Below are 4,780 nucleotides of genomic sequence, written 5' to 3' on the forward strand. Positions count from 1 at the left end.
TTTTAATTTTTTACAGGAAAGAGCAAGTTTACTTAACCCAAAGTAGCATTTTTACACGGAAGCAGCCTTATCTTACTGGTTGATCATCTTTTGGATGATGACTTCTACTGACGATCCCTTTAATTAGCAAATAGAAACACATTAGATGTTTAACTTACTGCTGCTTTTTTTTATATCTTGAACCATATTTTTTTATGCTTGCTGCAATTCATAATACTAGTCAATAGTTTACTTTCTAAGGGCCTCTTTGTTTGGGCTGGCTGTGGCTGGCTGTGATGCTATACTGAAGAAGCTGCTGTGCAGACGAAGCTACCGTTATAAGTTGTACTCTTTGGTAGTTTAGCTGGTTGTGTGGCTGTAAACCGATGAATCGTCTGAAATGCCCTCAAAGTTATAAAAACATGTGTTTTTGCTTATTTAAGTGTAATAAATTATATATGGATCATTATAATTCAAATTGGCTATTTAGAAAATGGCATATGTGGCCGTATCTACAAAATGTATTAACTTCTTTTGTAACAACCACACTTTCCAGCGCTGGTGCATGTTCCTAGCGAGGTTGACTTTTATACGTGATTGACTTAAAAATACCGTATACACTCTTTTTTTTTACAAATATACTACACGCTCCACATGCGCACATACTGCAATCCGAACGAAAGGAATTTTAGTCTAGTACAAAGAAGATGCAAGTCTCGACCCTCAAAAAGAAAAAAATGCAAGTCTCATGTTTATCCTCAACGGAGCTGGCTTCTGGCTTGCTATGGCCGCACCAATACCAGCGATGGTGGCATGGTGCATGTTCCTAGCGAGGTTGGTGCTACAGTCGGGACTGAAATTTGCCCACACCTGGGCGTTAGAGGCATGACAGCAGCAACGCCATGTGGCCTTGACGGACGATTTCCTGCACAGGAACGGAGTTTGAAGAGGTTGGGCGGCAGCACTCGCTTGGCGGCGGAGCTACAAGTCGGCGGAGCTCGATCTGCCAGTTACGGGCGACACAGCTCGATCTACCGGTCATGGGCGGCGGAAGGGTGCCGGTGGGGAGGAGAGAGGCAGCGGAGGAGAGGGGTGGGAATGGAGAGGGCCGGAAGAGGAGAGGGATTGGGGATCAGCTCCGGCAGCAAAGGGGTGGCGGCTGGGAACCTGCGAGGCTGCGACCTTCTTCCCTGTCTGCACGGAGAAGAAAGGAAAGGTCCTTTTTTAATGGGAAAAGCTTCACATCGGGCGACCGATCACGCACAGCCGATCGGTCGTCCCGAACGGCGCACTATTTTTCCGTTGCCTAGTTCCGCGTGTGTCACAGCAGGGTGATGTTTTTCTTCTTCGAGCGCGTAGAAACCGCTGGCCATCCGGCAGCCAGGCATGCATGTAGGCCATGAGTTGTATGCTAGCTGCTGTGCATGCATGGTAGCGTGGCATAGGTTGCAGGGCATGGGCCATTTGCATGCATCGACTTGTAGCAGCTTGCTATTTTGCTATGTGTACTAGGAATTGGGATCCATTTGCATGCAATGTGACATCGCAAAGGTAATTATGGGGGTTTGTCTCTGTTGCTACTTAAATGAGCCTTTTTGGGTGGTTGATTTAAGTTTTTTTATCGGATTTTTCGATGTTGCATTTGAACTTTAAATTTATAAAAATCTTATATAATTTTTATTGTGAAAGCATAGGCAAGATGTTGTAAGCATTTTTAGCTTGTTGACACAAGTTTGATTTTTCTCAGATTTTTCTATGTGGCATATGTGCTTTAAATTTGTAACAAACTCGTATGATTTTTGATGTGAAACCATATGAGAGATGTTGTAAAGTATTTTGGGTGTTTGACAAGTTTTTTCTTCTCATATTTTTTGATGTTGCATACCTACTTTAAAATTGTAACAAAGTCGCAAGAATTTTGTTGTGAAAGCACATGCGAGATATTGTAAGATATTTTAGGCGGATGATACATGTATGTATTTTCTCAAAAATTTCGATGTTACATACGTGCTTTAAATTTGTAGCAGGCTCGTATGATTTTTGTTGTTAAAGCATAGATGCGATGTTGTAAGCTTTTTTGGGGTTTGATAAAGGCTTTTTCCCTCATATTTTTTTATGTTGCCTACATACTTTAAAATTGTAAATAACTCGTATAAATTTTGTAGTTAAAGCACATGCTAGATGTTGTAAAGCATTTTGGGCTTTTGAGACAAATTTGTGTTTCCTGTTGGATTTTCTTGGAACATAACAGCTGCTAATTCACGTCTGCTTGTCTGGACTTAGCTTGTAGCATGAGGTAGTCTCATCAATCAAGTGGAACGAAAGCACTGTGAAGACAAGCTAGTATGAAAGCACACAGCTAGCAAAGAATAGTGCAAGGTTGCGTAGTGTACAGAGAAAGGACGGCATGCAAACGCGCTACGCGCAGGCTGGGCGCAGCGACCACGGAAAGCAAGCGCAGTGGGAACGTGACATCATGCATGAAACGGTGGCCTCCAGCACGTGGGGAGAACGCGACCACTATTTTTTACCGTACGATGCGCATCTGACGCTCGCCCTGCGACCGATCTGACGCGCGGTATCAGTCGGCCGACGGCTAGCGCAGCCCTTTTTTAATTTAAGATTGTTTTGTCCGTGTGTGGTGAATGGGCAGGTGCGGGTCAGCCCTCCGGTGGCATTTTGCCAGTAAATACGTGGTATAGAAGGGCCAAAGGGCTATGGCTATTCGGGTTGAGCTAGAAAAAGCTCGGGAAGCACCTCCGGGTGTGCTTTTTCGTTTATGCAGGAGAGTCACCTGCTTCGGCCGAAGCCCAACGCTCAGCCAAACCATTTGTTTCGTTTGCACTGTTTATTTCTGTGAAAAGCAGCTGGAAGCTCAAACAAAGAGGCCCTAAGCATGCTACGGACTTGCCCAAGCAGAAAAGTCTTTCCTGCTTCCATGTAATCCATCCTTTAATTGGCAACCAAACATATATAGGGCATTGGCTGCATCAGTGTATGTATGACACTGTTTTGGGTTCTTTTGTGGTACCCTTAAATAAATATCAGCCATCTATTTTCGTGGATCTGATGGTCCATAACAATTCATACTACTGCCAAAAAAGTGAGTAGTATGGTTCATACCACTGGCAGAATTAGCACCGGAAAAAAAATCACGTAAACGCCCCGGCCCAAAAGCCCCCTGACCCAAGGCAGTTGCATGTGTGATATAATAAAAAAAAACCACGAGCTCGTCCGTCACCTCGTCGACGCCTCGTCTCCCGATGAAGCCTACCTCCGTCGCCTACCTCGAGTGGCCACAGTGTCGCCGCTGTGTTCCGGTGATCCTCGTCGGCGAGAGTATGTCCCACGTCGCTACTTCCGCGAGTCCACCGTGAAGTGAGCAGGAGGCTGGCGACCGTGGGGTGGAGCTTCTATGGATGTGGGGGAGGCCGGCGAGGGGGTGGCGCAGGGGACGGGAGAAGATCTATGAAGTGGTCGCCGGTACAGGGAGGGTGACGTGAAATGGAGGAGTCCATGGGAGGATCCTCGCTCGTGTTTGGTGATGGTGGTCCTCCGCATCGGCGGCCTGTTGCCTCCTTCGCATCTCCGGCATCAGTCCTTCTCGGTGCTCCTCGTCGCCATCCAGATTGTGGTCGACCGCGAGCTGGAAATGCACCCGGTGAACTGCAGCTGCGTTTGCGTGCGAGAGGACGGAGTGAGGCGTTCAGTACTCCACGCCCATGCAGGCGGTCAGCTGCGAGGTGGCTGGCGCTCGTGCAGGTGCCTGTTCCAGGTGGCCGGTGCTCATTTGTGCTGACCAACCAGCAAAAATTGCTCACGCGCCGTCTAGCATCGACAAGGGGACGTATGCGGTGGCGGCGGCGTGCTCGGGCGTGTGGACGGTGGCCGCGTGCGAGGTGGAGGCGGCGTTGTCTCTACTGCAAGTCACGGCGGCGTGCTAGGCCGTGCAGGCGTTGGCTGCGTGCCGAGATGGAGCCGGCGACGTCGCTGGTGGAGGTGACGGCGGCGTACACGGCAGTGTAGCTGTCCACATGGGAGGTGGAGGCGGGAGCGGCGGCATGGGGAATTGTTGGGCGCGTCGCTTCAGCATTTGTTGATCCTGTTTCTCTTAGTTCTACCTTTTTTTTCCAATAATTACAGCACGTTGGGCCTGCTGGGCCTAAACTGTGACATCAAATCTGAACCGCTTGTTTAATTCATACCTCTCTCTATTTCAGGAGTGGTAAAAGGTACTGTAAAAGTTGCCGTTTTTTTGTATCAGAATTCACTATTCTTATTACTACCAATCAACTAACAGTTAACTAATGATATAAATTAATGATCATGTTGAATCTTCAGGATGAATTCAAGGACCTAAAGCCGATACACCAGGTTTTATGGTACAATACCAAACATATGCATATACAGGTTATTTCTTCTTCTTTTCCTGTTTGACAGGAGTTGATATCATCTCCTCTTGATCTGTCTGCAGGGAGTTGATAGTGCATTTTCCGGGAAGAAAAATCCTTACCCTTATGGCAGGGACAAGTGTGGTTGTTATGATAGCCACTGATGGAAGCGAAGTGAAGGTGGCTAAGAAGAAGCAAGAGCGAGTGAAGGGGTGAGAGAAGAAGCAGAGCAAGTGAACGAGGCAGAGAAGAAGCAAGACGTTTTTTTAATGTCTGGGAATGTTACCCAGCCCTATATATTGTCACTGTTCTGAGGATGTTTATGATATGCTAGCTAGAACCTGAGTATCACTGATGAACTCCTATATGTGCTATCTTGTGTGACATGGTATGTTTTCACGTATAATTGA

The 4,780-nt window shown here is 47.0% G+C and overlaps 1 long non-coding RNA gene across 1 annotated transcript; it reads left to right on the forward strand.

The window, feature by feature from the left end:
* Positions 1–4,232: 4,232 nt before the first annotated feature.
* Positions 4,233–4,780, forward strand: LOC127325576 (uncharacterized). Its single transcript, XR_007867257.2, has 2 exons — positions 4,233–4,361; positions 4,454–4,780. It is a non-coding gene; the product is annotated as an uncharacterized lncRNA (long non-coding RNA).

The sequence above is a fragment of the Lolium perenne genome, chromosome 1, assembly GCF_019359855.2.
Source record: "Lolium perenne isolate Kyuss_39 chromosome 1, Kyuss_2.0, whole genome shotgun sequence".
NCBI lineage: Eukaryota > Viridiplantae > Streptophyta > Magnoliopsida > Poales > Poaceae > Lolium > Lolium perenne.